We start from the raw sequence: 16,147 nt of genomic DNA, 5'->3' as shown, positions 1-16,147 counted from the left end.
TTCTGTCCAGGACAGTGTCCAGAATAAGGTTCAGATCTCCCCCCCATATGATCTGCACCCCCACGAAGCCCAGCAGTATGGTGGTTACCGTGTCGAAGAATACTGGAGAATCTACGTTGAGGCAGTAAGTGTTGACTAACAGATATTCTTTATTGACCAGCGTGCAGTGTAGTATGACATAGCGACCTTCAGGGTCGATGTAACTTTTATGCAGTACAAACTTAATTGATTTGTGGATCATCGTGAGGACGCCCCTAAACTAAACCTAAGATTGGGTGGAATAGGAGGTAAAGAATCTGGCGGAACCCCATGACGGGGCTACAGCCCTCGGAATGAGTCCATTGGAGTGTGTCTCCTGTAAAAGCAGTATCTTGCAGTCGTGTCTGTTGGCATAGGCCACGATCTTACGGGCCTTGGTGTGATTGCTCAGTCCCCGGATATTCCAGGACATTATGACAGTAGACATTTCAGTGGTAGCTATCTACACACACGGTACCCATTATTCAGTGAACGTCCCAGCTCCAGTGATAATGTGAGCTCCCAGAGTTAGAACAGCAGGTGCGCTTGCAGCCCTTCAGTGTGCGCGCCGCAAAACCTCGTGTGCCTTTTCGAAAAACCACCCCTTTGCTGCCCCCCACCCTCACCACCAACCGTAGATCAGCAGTGCGAACATCGCCCACCCTTAACAGTACGCAGCTGAGCCGTCCCCAACCTGGCCCAATCTGCCCTAAGGCCCAACTGGGGCCAACACATAATAAAGGTGTAGAAAAGAACAGTGCAATCGCAATGGGGTGCGCCGTTGCCGTGCACTAGCACGCTTGGAGCCAAATGGCTCCGTTGCAAGACGAGCAGTGGTAGCAGTCATACGACGCAGGCCCCCGCCCACCGAGCGGGTAACCGGGAACCGCACATGAGCCGCAGCGGTTCCATATCAAACCAAACAGCTTCAACAATTATATGGTACTCGCCCCTGCGTCCCATAGGTGGGCGATGGGGCCTGCCGCAGAAAGGTTGGAACCCTGCATTCAAACAGCAGAAAACAGGAATTGTGACAGGACAAACAGATCAATGCAGCATTAGCTCTGTGAAGTGCATCACCAAGACGCCAAGGAGGATGTGCACATTAGCACTGTATATCGTGGAATGTGCAGAGGCATGATTCATCGCAGGCGCAAACAGCGCCTGATTAGACGTCTGGCTCACAAGCAAGCACAACACCCAGAGGGGGCGGCGGGGAAATTATCCCTGTGCGATCGGCATTATGGGCATACTGTAAACCAGCGTGCACTGAGCGGAGCGTGTCACCTTAGTATGCAGATTGTATGGTTGGTCCCCGGAGCCAGACACCACCCCCCAGAACAACCAAGGTCTCAGGGGAGGTTAGGGAGAGTGTTTAGACCCCGGGAACGGGAGAGGTGAGTGGCCAGTGTTGACATCCCGTGACCCACCCACGCCCCAGGCGCACGCCCCTGGGAGCCAGAATGTCTCAGTGTACAGAGCAATGTTACCAGTGATGCATTGTAAGTTGAGAGTTGACAAATACAATAAATGTCTACAATCCGCGCTATTCGTGGTCAATTATCATCAGCACAGTTGTCTCTAGGACCCTGGAGCGGTATCTGCATCTCAATGAATTTCACCGCCTCGTCTGGGACGGTGAAGAAATACAGTTTGCCATTATAGGTGATTTTGAGCCGTGCAGGGAATAGGATGGCATATGGGACGTTACGTTCCTTGAGCAATTTCTTGACGCCAAGGAATTGGCGTCCCTCCTGCTGCACTGCCACTGAGAAGTCCGGGAATATTCTGATAGTGTGGGCCTCCAGTCGCAAGTCTCCCTTTTCGCGGGACAGGCGAAGGATGAGGTCTCTGTCACGGTAATTGAGAATCTTGGCTATGATGGGCCTGGGGCCTGGTCTGGGTCGTGGGGATAGGGCCCGGTGAGCCCGCTCAACCGTGAAATAAGGGGAGAGGTTCGGATCACCCAGTAGGTCCTTGAGCAGTTGTTCGACCGCATCCCCCATGCGCCCCTTCAGGGCATTTTCAGGGACCCCAATAATGCGCAGGTTATTTCTGCGGGAGCGGGGCTCCAAGTCGCTGCATTTTGCCTTTACACTCTTCATGTCTCATGCGATAGGGTGGCCACAGTGTCTTGAAGATGAATCGCATCTTCGTTGGTGGAGATCCTGTTTTCAGCCTCAGTGATTCTAGATCCAGCCTGGTCAACACGAGTTTTGAGTGAGGCAACGTTTGCATTAATGTCGTCAAGCTTTTCGTTGATTCCATCATGGCAGTAAGGTCTGGTGCCGCAACCCCTGGGTTAGGGTCATTGTCAGGTTCCTCTTGTAGGGATGGCGTGTGGCCCACTTTAGTCCGAGGGACCGCCTTAGCAAATTTGTCCATGGTACCCCCTTTAACAGTTCCCTTGGAGCGGCTCGACATGACAGAGAGCAGAGAACTGGTTGCGGTGCGATTACCCCAGAGGAGAAGATGATGAAATGGAGGGAGCAGGCTCTGTTAGTGTTAGGGGTCACCAGCACGCGCCGCAGCGTTAGTGGGCAGCTACAGGCTTGACGAGAGTGACCTGATACAGTGAGATGGCGGCACCTTGTGGTCAGCCCAGCCAGTGAATCAGGTAGTGGGGAGGCCCTGAGCGTGGGAAGTCCCGGTGTGTAGCTCAGCCAAGAATGGGTCGCATTGTTAGCCTCATGGAGTGGGTCACCACATTCTTTAAAGAAGCTCCCTTGGGGAACACCACAACAGGGAGCAATGTCAAGTCTGGGCGGTTCGCAACCTCTGATCAGTGCATGGCAGGGCGGCGGAGGGAGACCCCAGCAGGTGTACCTCGTGATCAGCAGGCGGGAAAGGCTCCCCTTACAAACATGCAGCCACAGTATGGATGTTTGGGCAGTCCACTGAGGTGTGGCAGTGTCTTAGTGTCCCAAGGCAAGGTCCAAAGGGTGCACACGTTGCAGGCCAGTATTAGGAAAGAGGAGGGGGCAGGAGTGACAGGGATGCATATGGGGCACAGTTAGAGCCACCCCCTCAGCTCCTCACCTGCAAGCCGCTGTATTGGACTTGCAGCGCCGGAACGGGTATCTCCAGGAGGGCCCCGCGGCCACAGTGCGTAGCATGGGGCCGGAGCACAGCCGCACCCCACCCGAGGCAAAGCGTGGAGCGGAGCTCCTAGAAGCGCCGCGGCAGCTCTCCGGTTCTCGGGGAGGGGGGGTGCAGCCCGGCAGGACAGCCTCCAGGAGCCGCAGATCCGCGGCGGGCCGGGGGACAGGCTGCAACAGTGGTCCCGCAGGCCCGCCGCACACAGCACAGCCTCGGCTCCTCCCGCCGATGGTCGAGCAGCCGGTGCACCGCGCGCTCCCCGCATGTGGCCATGGCCCAAGCCCCGGCGGGCAGGACAGTCAGGTGGGGGCGAGATGAGGGCGAACAGGCCCACACGTGTAGTGTGTGCCCTGAGGCACCAGGGGCAGAGCAGCTGGCAGCAAGCCCAGTGGGAGGCACTCAGTCAGGTCGCGGTGCACACCGGGCCCGCCGGAGGCCCAAAGGCAGCCCCTCAGCAAGGCGTAGCAGGATGGCCAGATCCTTAGCACTGGGGGTCCGATTTCCTCCGGGATTGGACGTGCGGATAGCGCTCGCCGGCAGCAGTGCAGGGATCGAGGCAGGGACGCAGGATCGGGCACATAACCGCAGATGTCAACGGATGAAAGGCAGCTAGGCACGGAGCTTCAGCACTAGGCAGCCATTTTGCAGGCTGCTCAACAGCGCCCCCCCTTGGCGAGTTTTCTGATAGTTAATTGTAAGTTTTCTTGTTGCTTGACCAAAGATTTTCTGATGTGTTTGCCCAACAGTAATAGTTTAGCTTAAATGTAGATCTTTAGAATGTATGAGCTAAGGAAAGGCAAGATATTCAAATTTCCAATATTCTCTTTATTTTCTCATTTTCTGCTGTATTGTCAAATAATCAGTGCATTATATTCATCAACTGTCACGACAGTTAAAAACATTACTTTGCCATTGAGGTTTCCTTAGTCCTTTCTCCGCCTGTTTGTCCTGTTCTGTCTGTTGTATCCTTTGTGTTTTTGTGTCGGCGTCCTGAAGCCTACAGGTTTTCGGCGCCATATAAAGAAATAAATAATCGGCCTTGTTGCTCAAAAAAGCGCATTGTTGAAGGAACTTTTGATTGACTGATTTGCTATGTTTCCAGGAACAGTTTCCAGGAAGATTTTTGTGGCAGCTTTTCCATGCATGCAAAGATGTTCTCAGATTGTATGGCCAAACCACATTTCTTGAAGGAAAACAGCCTAATTTTTCTTTGAAAGTAAAACAGTACATTTTAGTTTGGACAAATCACCAACTAACTACTTCAAAAAGTACTGTATGGCATCTGCAAGATTCACATTTGACCATCATCACTTCAAACACTACGACCTAAAAGACAAAGTTCAGTTGCAATGCGAACTGCATGTACTCTGAGTCCAAGATGTGCCCAATCAAAGACCAAAGTGAGAAGGGTGACACAGAACTTAGTGTCATACATTTTCTGTTCTGAGAAGAGGGTACCCTTCATCAAGACGGTGTTGCCGTGTCTCCCCTGTCCTATCTGGGGACACTATATGAATCATTCAGCTTTATATCTTTGTGTGTCATCAGATTTTGAGTCCAGCTACATGACTTTCAACAGAAAAAAAGACTTTCCACAGATCTGTAAGTATGCAAAGTTATTTTAGATAGTTGTAATGTAATGTTTGAGCATCAATACAACTGGCAAGGTGTCATCATTTGGCTGTATTACTTATTAAATGGAAATCTATTTGCATTACTGGTGGCAACCTGTAGACATGCCTTGAGTCCGGCTCTGCAAAATAAGTACATGATTTAGCTGTGTGATGATGATGATGTTGTCTTTTAAGAAAAAGAAAACAAGGAATGTTATCACTGGTTTCCTCACGCGTTTACACAAAACATTACATTCAGCAAACACCATAAACTCTCCATAAGTAGCATTTTATGTAAAGTCGCAAATTGATACGATTCACGGATGAGGGTTTTAGGGCCTCTTTATTGGAGGTTTTGGGTGGGCCACTATTTTGAGGTGTGGGGCGGTCCACTTTTTTTAAGTGAGGGTCAGGACACTTTTTATTTAGGTGCCTGAGTCTATTTCTTGTCTCAGTCTGACCCTACCCGCCACACATGTCGGCCTATCCAATATTTGCACTGACACTTTTGTAAAGATAATTGCCCGCAGGACCCAAAATTTCCGCAAGCTGTTTTTTACTTCAGAAGAAGTCTTGAAGCGAACAGCGGTGAACCAACCTTAACAGCTTGCTAGGAGGTTGCTGCAGCTACGCAGCCGTTACGCGGTGAAGTTGTTGATTAGGACCAGCACCAGAGGAATTCTGCTAAGCAGATCGGGTGGTGCATGCATGTGCCTGAGAGGCCACTGCCCCAAAAGAAGCCACCCGGTGAAGAATCTGGTGGAAAGGTGATTCTGGCAGTGCGTGCGCCGGTCGGGCTACTGCCAGGGAGAGCACCATCCTGCATGCACTCATTGGGCGAGTGAGGGGCGCACAGACCTAAATCAGGCAGTGTGTGTGCCGTGAAGGACGCTGCCAGGCAGGACGCCGGGCCTCAATCACCTTATTATGCGCATTGGCCTTAATACGAGGTCATGACCAGACGGGCACTCAGAAGCAACGCAAGGAAGAGCAGATCAGCAGATGGGCCGCGGTGGTGAGCATTGAAGCAAGCGTCGTGGGTATGGGGGAAAAGAAACAGCAACTGCACACTGCTGTGAGAACCACCGACCTGGAGGAGGTGAAGCAACACGCCTAGCAAACAAGAAAGCAGAAAGAGGGGCCCATGCAGTGCACGTGCTAGGGGGTTCTCAAGTGCACAAAGCCCTCTGCAAAGAGACCCAGATGGATTTGCAAGGGGCTGGCACGCCCGGTACGAGCAGAGCTGAAAAGTACCTACAGCAGTTCCTACAGATGGCAAGATTGGCAGCAGCCAGGCACGGGGCCAACTGGTTACAAAATGTAGCAACAGAGCTGGAAGGTGGTGTAGCTGGACCTTCAAGGGACAGGTCGCAGTCCCCATTGTTATTTCCAGCCTCTACAGAGGAGCTGGCGATACAGGAGCTTATTGCAATGGGTAAAGAGGAGCCAGGGGCCAAGGGGAGGAGGACACTGACGGCGTAAGCAAAGGCAACCAGGCAGCAAACGGAACCCGCCAAGAAAAGAAGAGAAGCTGGGAAAACAGCTGGGGGAGATAGAGGCAGAGGGAAGAAGCAGGGGCCTGTTGCCACCCCGGCAGCTCCTCCCATAGATGTTCCAAGGGCGAGCAGCATAGGCACCAGAGGGACCTGCATCCTCGGAGCAAGTGAAAGGTATAGTGATGCAGTGCTTGCAAGCATGGGGCAATGGGGTTAATGGGCAAATGCTGTGTGGGAATGTCAATGCTTTTAACCAAGTAGGAAGGAATGCGGAATCTGTTCACCAGCAGGGGGATGCTCAGAGAGGGGTGGTTAATGGCCCAGAAGGGGCTATTGGGGCGGGCACACCGGGGCAAGCGGGTAGCATGCCCAGGGTACTGCCGCAAGAGGTAGTCACGCAGCTACAGCAGGTGACCACAATGGAGTCCAGTGGTCAGGGGCAAGCAGAGACATCAGGGAATTATACCAATTGTGGGAGAGGAATGCCAGGGTTCACACCTGTGCGGGCAAAGGGAAACGCGTTAGTGTGGCATATTCCTATATTGTACAAGGTTGTCAAAATGAATTTATTGACATTATCACATTGCTTGATTTGAAACAAACAGGTCTTGACATGCGCCAAATTTCAGAGAAGGAAAGGGAGATGAAAGACAGAGAGAGGGTGAAGATGTAGGAGACCATTCGCAATTGGTTAGCGTGATTCAGAATGCTGGCATCCATTATGGTAGAAAAATTCCCTGTGGATGCGGGTGCATTATGGACTTATGAGCAATACATTTATACCGCCTACTTAACTGATGGGGGTGATGCATGGTCAGGATATGACAAGGGTTTCCGTTTAAAAATGCAGATTTGGCCGGCTATGTCATGGGATGAAGTGGATGTTACAGGTTTCATTGAGAAAATGGTAGCAGCAAAAGGAGTAGGGGAAAGGCCACCGGTTGAGAAGCCTTACTATAAGAAAGAGAAATTGACATATGGGCACAGGAGGAGAGGATCCTGTCGCGGCCGCTCGTCCTTAAAGGAGAGTTCCGGGACTTTTTTTTTATTGTCCCTACGGGTCGGCCATGTGTTTGTAAGCATAAATCGGTAGATCGTAGGAAACTTTCCTATGGACCTTACCCGACTTTTCGCCCCTTATCGCACTCGAAATCAGCCTCCATTTTGTGATAATCCTATCATTCCGCCGCATCGACCTGGCTCACCTGCCTTTGCGGCACTAAATCAAATCCCCCGCCCCTGAAACAGACTTTATCAAAACATTCATATTCCCCGCCTCTATCCGTGACGTGACTGTGCTGCGTAGGCAAACGCGCCCAGGCGTCTTCTACGCGACTCCACACAGACCCCGGAAATCAACACAGATCAGCTCACAATACAGCGCACCACAATTCGGAATATGAAACTGTACTTTGAAATCAAACCGCAAGATTGTAAATGTGGTAAAGTACATTTATTTGACATCAAATGTTTAGAGAATATTCAGCGATTTGCATTTTTATTTGCTCATGTTCCAAAAAGTTCGTATTGAGGAACGCGATGGTCCTTTGCTGTACACAGGGTCTTAGAGCATCTCACAATACAGCACCACAATTCGGAATGTGAAACCGTGGTTTAAAAGCAAACGGCAAGATTGTACATTTGGCAAAGTACGTTTATTGGACATCAAATGTTTAGAGAATATTCAGCGATTTGCATTTTTCTTTGCTCTCGATCCAAATTAGTTCGTCTTGAGGGAAGCGATGTTCGTGTGCAGTACACAGGGTGTTGGTTTACGATAAAAATAAGCTCTTCTGTCGCACTGATAATCGCATGGCTGTTCCAACAACGAGGCGCTAGGCCACCACAATGGTAGGTATGTTGCATCTAACCGTTAGTACCGCGTAAGGGCATACTTGTACTTGGCGATCGTCCCATAAAATGGTCAGGGTGGTAACGTTGTTCACGCGGAGAAGCAACTGGCGGCTGTAGAAGCCGTCCGCCGGTGTCTGGTACTCGTGACACAGACAGTAGTGAATGATGTACCTAAAAACATAAAAAATGAAATTAGTCTCACCATCAGATCCTTATTAAAATTATTCATTTCATAGCGAGGACAGCGCTACTGGGTGTACACAAGTGTTTAAAGGCGTGGCGAGGCATGGAGGGGGGGGGGAGTGCAGGTGGAGAGTGGAAGGGCCCAGGACTGAGGTCGCAGACAGTGGACCAGTTGTAGCAGGGGAGAGGGAGAGAGAAAGCAGAAGCAAAGAGGAAGGTTTTGAGGTGCTTCAGTAAAAGCAGATGTTTCTCCTCAAGATAGTGCGCGGTAGAAAACAATATGCCACATAGAACGAACAAGTACAACTGAACCCGTCTTTAAAGCCACTGTATAGTAATGAAATTGCGGTATAAACTCATCAAAAGTTACTTACATTATATTTGCATTTTCCATTGTGTCTCTGTGTAGGGCAGACCCGAAACACCACTCCTTCTTTGCCGACGTTACTTCTTCTAATGAACGTGGCTCATCGTTTCGTTTCTGAAATTTTATTCATTATCTTTTCTTAGTCTTTCAGGATGGTCCCGGCCTGTCAAGGTCAAATCACAATAGAACCTTATATTGGGTCGTGGGCCGTTCCGCCACCCGAGCAAAACATCAAAGCAGCTGACCTTCACTTTGAGCGAGCACACATTTCTAGTTAGCTGCAGTTAGTTTTAGGGACATCTTGTCTGCGTGCCTTTTTTTTTATTGTCCCTATGGGTCGGCCATGTTTTTGCAATACGGAAACATTCTATAATTTTTGTAAAAATGATTTATATTACTGTTTGGTTTAATTGCAATGGGCCTGCAACATGAGGAGACTCGAGAGAACAGACAATCAAATTACAATCATTTAAACCGTGATGTGTATTTCTCAATGAGCTCTGCTTTAGGTGGACATGGAACAGAGGCAATGTTGGGTGGCAATGCAGTTGTCCCCTGCATAGGTTCGTTCACCACTCCATGTATGTGCCTATCGAGGACATCTACGATAAGTCTCTCAATAAACTCATATTGCATATCCTCAAACACTGGTTTGATCACCCATTGTTTACTTCTTTTAGTGAAGGCCTTATTGTAGCGAAGCGTCCCTAAAGTTCCGGTCGTCCTACTTTGTTGACGGCCAACATTATGGTTATGTGCCAAGACCGCTAAAAGAGTCCGATTTATCATGCCTTCCATGCCAAAATGCAATCTTTTGGGCCTGTACTTGAGGCACATATTGTGGAACACCTCCAAATCTCCTGTGTGGCAGAATTCCGTGAGTCCCCTCAAAGCTTTTGTTATAGTTTTATCAAATACAATCTTTTCAATGGCTTTGTGAGTGGGTGATGAAGGAATCAACCACTTCTTCTTCCGTGCCTCCTCTGTGGACAAATGGCCATGTTCACATTTGTGGAAATGCTCATTTGTCGACCATCGATGTACGTTGCTACAGTGCAACATTACTGACCGCCATTTTTCCAGTAGAATTTCCAACGACCCTTCACATGTTTTTGAGCTCCACCAAAGATGGTTGCTGATTGACTTGGACCACTGTGAAATACCTTGCAATTCTTTTTTTTTACCTGCAGCAGACAATTTTTTATTGATTGATTTTGCAAGATGCCAAACGTCAAATTGGTGATTTATATTTTTGTACTGTTCTCTCATTGTCTTGGCAATTGAAACGTGTCTGTCCGTGGCTATCAGGTCGATCACCATTCCCCGCGATTGTAGTTCTTGCAATGATGCTACAAAGCCAACTTTCTCCATGGCCACTGAGGATGTACTTTGTGACACCTGCACGACCACCGAACTCACAATTTTCTTACTTTCCATGTCCTGAAAGTGGTAGGTGCAGTACTTGGCTGAAAATCCTGGGCTGTCGCACTGTCCATCACCGGCTAGCCTGAAGCGTTTGCCCGCGAATGTACTTTCCATTGACATTTTTTCCATTCTCCAAGCTTCGCTGATGGCTGGAAATAGATAATCGGTTTGGTATTTGTAGAACTGACTTTTCGCAATGAAATGGATTCCCACAAACTGAAAGAAATACTGTAACTTTTTAAAACTTGAACCACTAAAAAGTGCGGCCGCTGCACAAAGTAGATTGCCTGCTGGCAGTTGCCCCAGCATGGGTTGTGCAGACCATGCGAACGGATGATATTGTGTACAGGTGGCATGTATTTTAAGGTTAGTGCCTCGAATTGCACGAGTCACATTAATCAATGGCTCCCCACATACTTCCCCACCAACCGAATGCCCACATTTCATCATCATAATAATATCCATCAAACAGCTATCGAATACAATGAATTTGGCCTCTTTCCTTATACTTTCACTCTGCATCCCAGCTGGTTCGGCCTGTAACGTTGAGGACATGTCACTCGCATGAAAGGTACAATCTCTGATATCGTCTTCCGCTATGCTGAGTGATATTGATGGTGTTTCATTGTCGTCCACGTCATTCTCTTCCATTGCAACATCTGTTCCTTGTCCGGAGATGGGAGAAAAAAACAATGTCTTCAACTTTCGCGCGCTCTTATTTTTTGCGGGTGTGGATTCTGTGAATTGATCTCCGACTGCATCCAAACTACCAGGAGGACATTCACTATCAATGGCTGGTGGTGGTATAGCTCCGTTGTCAATCACTTCATATTCTTCCCATTGGCACGATGCATCTCCAGTCTCAAGTCCCTGCCAAAAGGTTTGACAAGCAACATCTCTCGTTCGCTTCACTGTCTGTGTAGATTTAGTTCTTACACCCACTCGCAACTAGAGGACAGATTAGAAAAGGGATGTTCAGTTTAAACACAACTTACAGTATTGAACTATTGACAGTGAAAGACAACATAATATAGTGAACAGGACACTAACCTTCTTTTGCTTTCTTTTCTTTGAAACTTTCTTGCCTCGAACTTCAACATCTGGACGCTGTTGCTCCGACTCGTGTGTGCATGTCTCCACTTCCTCTCGCGCTGCAACGACTATATTTTCATGATAAGCACATCCATCACTCACTGAGGCTCCATCGACTCCCTGAAACATAGAACTTTCATTAGTATGTATAATAATATTGAAAACACAAAATGTACTTGGGGACCAATACCCATACGTACATCTCAATAGCAAAACACGAATGAACGCATTGTGTAGAACATTCAAACGACAATAGTTCACGCATTGTTGATCTAGTTAGATTGAACTGTCAAGATCCATACCTCGGGCTCCGCATAGACTTCCATTGATGATATTATTGAAGATGACGCTTCAGCAACTCCCTGAAACACAGTAATTGCATTAGTATGCTTTTCTATTTTGTTAAAAAGAACATAAACTTTGAGCAGGCGTCAACGGCTCATCTAAATAGACCTGCACAAATGATCAGTTGTCTAAAATAAATAATGGATATGTAAATATGATTCGATTTGCTCGATCGTTGGAAGTGTCACCACCCAGAGATCTGCATCAACTACTAGGGGTGATGTTCTTGTAGAAGAAGCTCCGTCATCTCCCTGAAACATAGTACTTGCGTTAATAAAGAAGGAAGTATAGCGGATGTAATCACGTCATATGATTTCGCTTGATCGAACTGTCAGTATCCATACCTCGAAATGCATAAGAACATCAAGGGACGATGTAACTGCGGTGCACACTTCTGCAAGCTGTTGCGCCGACCCGTAACTGCATGCTCCCCCTTCTACTTGGACTAATGCTCCATCGACTCCCTGAAACATAGGACTTTCATTAGTAATGAACACAATATTGAAAAAAGAAGACAAATAGGAGGGCGACGACAGAAGGACATATCAATGGCTAAAAACGAAAGAAACGTACCTCGAGCATCTGAGTGACATCTACGGTTGTCGTCAATGCGTTGGACTCCTCAGCATCTCCCTGAAAGACAGTACTTGCATTATTTTGGATAACAATAATTATAACTGAAAACAAAGACTAGAGGACGAGTACAAGGGTGTACCATTAGGTAAAATAATTACACGATCAATTAAAACTATTGATTTACATGCCTAAAACAAGTCAGTGTCAGAATAGCTAAGTAAGATTACCCGATAGGCGCTTGAAGTGGCTGATGACTGCAATAACGACACGGATGGAGAATCTTCCGCCTTCATATTGAGTGGATACATAAATGGGGAAATTATTGTTAGCTACTGCTACACACTACCGCAAGGCCGAGAACTAGATCCGTAAACTTGACTCACCAGTGGAGGCATGTGGACGAATAGAGTGGGAATAGCGGTTGAGAGCAATTTTCGCCTCGCTCGCGGTGTTTTCTTCTTTATTAGCAATGATGTGGAGTACATGTCTGGGCTAAAGTGCCTGCTGCAGATGCGGTATCGATCACCCCTCTTGTCCGCAAAGACTTCTAGGACTCTACTTTCTAGCTCAGAGGCTGGATATCCGCAATATCGGACCCATCCTCTTATCTGATCTATTGTCTTAGGGAAAACATGCATTATAGTACCTTCAGATTTGTTATGGGTCTTCGAAGGGCAACCGCCAATGGAACAGGCAGGCATTATGGAAAGTTCTGAAAAGTAAAGATCAACAATTCTCTATGAATACCAATGTGTTAAAACAGTAAATGACACATAAAAGGTTCAATGCAAGGTCCGTTTTGGTTCTTGGAACTATACACGTTATTCACATGCGGATAAGTATTTCAATAACTTTCAAAAAATAGAAAAAGTAATTTGACTAAACTCAGAACATGTGACTAGTTCCTTGCATGTACTGTCGTGAACGAAAAGAAAACATGGATGCAATTTGATGACTACTAGCAAATAGATATAAATTAAAAAATTGGACGCAAAATGATTATGGTACATGGACTTACCTTGACGAACAAACAGTTAGATGCAGGGATCAGAGTAGTTTCTTGTCGTAGAACAGGGAGCAGTTCACAGGTTGCAAACTGACGAGTTTGCTCAAAGTGGTCACGGAAGTTCACAGAGACGAAGAGCAGATAACCAGCACCTTCACGGGTTGACTAGCAAAGCGCAAAGAAGTTCTCATTAGAAATATGAGGTGGGTTATAAAGAATTCGAACCAGGGGTGTGTTTGTGAATGAATGACGTGTATATGTCGTGGCATTATGTGGATTGCAGGGGGCCGTCCAGCGTGAGGGGGATGCTTGGCAGGAGACACGGGGTCTGGAGGTAGACATGGGAACAACAAACCCATGCTCTATAGACCACTTTGAAGTGTACATGGTCTTTGGCACCTCTTGGCCTTTATCGCTCCCTGACAGCTCCACTTGCCAGCAGCTCAAGTACCCCGGTGCGAACTGCCTTTGATAGGGCGGGGGGTGGATCGGGGCGGTGGTCGTGCAGACAAGACACAGGAAGACTCGTGAATGGAGACACACTTATGTGGATTGCAGGGGGCCGTCCAGCGTGAGGGGGATGCTTGGCAGGAGACACGGGGTCTGGAGGTAGACATGGGAACAACAAACCCATGCTCTATAGACCACTTTGAAGTGTACATGGTCTTTGGCACCTCTTGGCCTTTATCGCTCCCTGACAGCTCCACTTGCCAGCAGCTCAAGTACCCCGGTGCGAACTGCCTTTGATAGGGCGGGGGGTGGATCGGGGCGGTGGTCGTGCAGACAAGACACAGGAAGACTCGTGAATGGAGACACACTTATGTGGATTGCAGGGGGCCGTCCAGCGTGAGGGGGATGCTTGGCAGGAGACACGGGGTCTGGAGGTAGACATGGGAACAACAAACCCATGCTCTATAGACCACTTTGAAGTGTACATGGTCTTTGGCACCTCTTGGCCTTTATCGCTCCCTGACAGCTCCACTTGCCAGCAGCTCAAGTACCCCGGTGCGAACTGCCTTTGATAGGGCGGGGGGTGGATCGGGGCGGTGGTCGTGCAGACAAGACCCGTTTGCCGCAGGGCCTCACCAAGGAGAGGCCATCTAACTGAATGTAAGAGGATGGCTGCAGGATCTACTACATGGAAGGCAGGGGGGTGAGTTTATAAATACCTCACCCTCCCAGGAGAATATACACTAGATTCATTTAAAAAATCAAAACAACCATTGTTAAAATATATGTTGGGCTTTATTTTAGATTTTAATTAAACATAAATAATAAACATTACACATTGTAAAGTTGAGGTTGCAGCACATCGAGGGAAAATCCGCGGTATTGTCCACTGTCACTGGGGAAATGTTGTCTAATGGCAAGTACCGCACAGGCAGGTATTACTCTCCGAACGCGGTGTCCGAGCCTCCCGTGAAGCCACCAAGTGAAGCAACGATAGGCCACCAGCCTGTACCACCTGTGAAAAAAAAAGATGCAAACTGTATTAAACTGACCAAACTTTCTTATCAATGTCGATTCAGGTAACACATGTCATTTTTCTTAGAAAAAAATTATATCTAGAAAATGCACTATATGGAACCAATTTACATGCGTTCCAATGATATGTAAATGTAATTTTATATGTGGGAGACGACCATGAAATAGTGGTGGCATCACTGACATCACAAACAGAGTATACTTACTCGTTACTCGGATTACGCGGACGAACAGTGCCACGAAGTTCGTGCATAAGCACCATCATCATCCTCAACACTGTCCGTGAGAGGCAGGCTTCCCTGAACTCTGGCAGCTCGGTGATGCATTGCGGACTTTGCTCGCCTTCCTGCTGACTTTGCTCGCTTTCCGAAATGTAGGCCAAGCACCCGGAATTTTCACGGCAGCAGCAGTTCTCCTCCTCAGTTGGCATTAGCTCGCACCGATTGCACGTGCACCAGGTGGAGACGCCGTCCATGCGACATGGTCCAGGCTCTTCATCCGTTGACTGGTCCTCCCAACTGCCGTCCGAATCCCCATCGTTTTCGCGTGCTTGCCTTTCCAGTAGTTCTTCCTCGGTGTACTCGGGCTCGTACATATACGGCATTATTGTGGCCATTGTGCGGTAAAGATAGTAAAATAATTTATAGCGGTGGTACTGGTATCTGTTCACACGGGCTACAAGCGGCGAAGGTAGCTGACCAGAGCACTGAAACGAGTCACAGAATACTCAAAGTAACACAGAGAGAGGAATGGAATCGAAAATCTGCTGCTGTATGTTGTGAAACGGTCTGTTTATACTTATTGGGGAAAGAGGCGTCCTGCCATTTCCATGGCAACACGTCAATAGCTGAGGCGCAGCGATTGTTGACACGAGACGTGCTTGAAATGGGCAGTACGCGTCTGCTGATGTCAGGCTCAGGGGCGGGGGATTTGATTTAGTGCCGCAAAGGCAGGTGAGCCAGGTCGATGCGGCGGAATGATAGGATTATCACAAAATGGAGGCTGATTTCGAGTGCGATAAGGGGCGAAAAGTCGGGTAAGGTCCATAGGAAAGTTTCCTACGATCTACCGATTTATGCTTACAAACACATGGCCGACCCGTAGGGACAATAAAAAAAAAGTCCCGGAACTCTCCTTTAAATAATAGATCCAGCTATCAGCAGGGGGAGCAAGCAACATGCTGGAAATTTGAGCAAGGCTATTGCCCTATCGGAAAAATCTGTAAAGTCAAACATGCATGCATCAATTGTTCAGGGAGTCATAGCACAGCGTCATGTGAATGGGGAAAAAGAGCGCTAGCGTAAAGCCAAAGGAGAATACAAAGCAAAATTGACACCTCACTGCCTACACCCATACTCCTTGCCAAAATGATGCCATTCCTAAACTATGACCATAACAGTGCAGATGCAAAACTAATTTGGGAGGGATTTAGTGGGTGGGGGGTTGTAATCCCTTACACTGGTCCAGTAGGCAATAGAGAGGAGGATAACCTGAAGTCTGCGCTAAAATTGATAGAGATAGTGAAACAGAAAATTGCAATGGAAGTTAGTTTAGGAAGAGTGGCCGGTCTTTTCACCACCCCTCCACC

The 16,147-nt window shown here is 48.0% G+C and overlaps 1 protein-coding gene across 5 annotated transcripts in view; it reads right to left on the bottom strand.

Moving 5' to 3' along the window:
* The window catches only part of LOC138567864 (retinal guanylyl cyclase 2-like), a 419,705-nt gene that overhangs the window by 88,312 nt on the left and 315,246 nt on the right, over positions 1 to 16,147 (bottom strand). The window lies entirely within an intron of this gene.

The sequence above is a fragment of the Ambystoma mexicanum genome, chromosome 1p, assembly GCF_040938575.1.
Source record: "Ambystoma mexicanum isolate Mex_15411 chromosome 1p, UKY_AmexF1_1, whole genome shotgun sequence".
NCBI classification, from domain to species: domain Eukaryota; kingdom Metazoa; phylum Chordata; class Amphibia; order Caudata; family Ambystomatidae; genus Ambystoma; species Ambystoma mexicanum.
The sequence above is the reverse complement of the archived record's forward strand: the minus strand, read 5'-3'. Positions and strand labels throughout refer to the sequence as shown.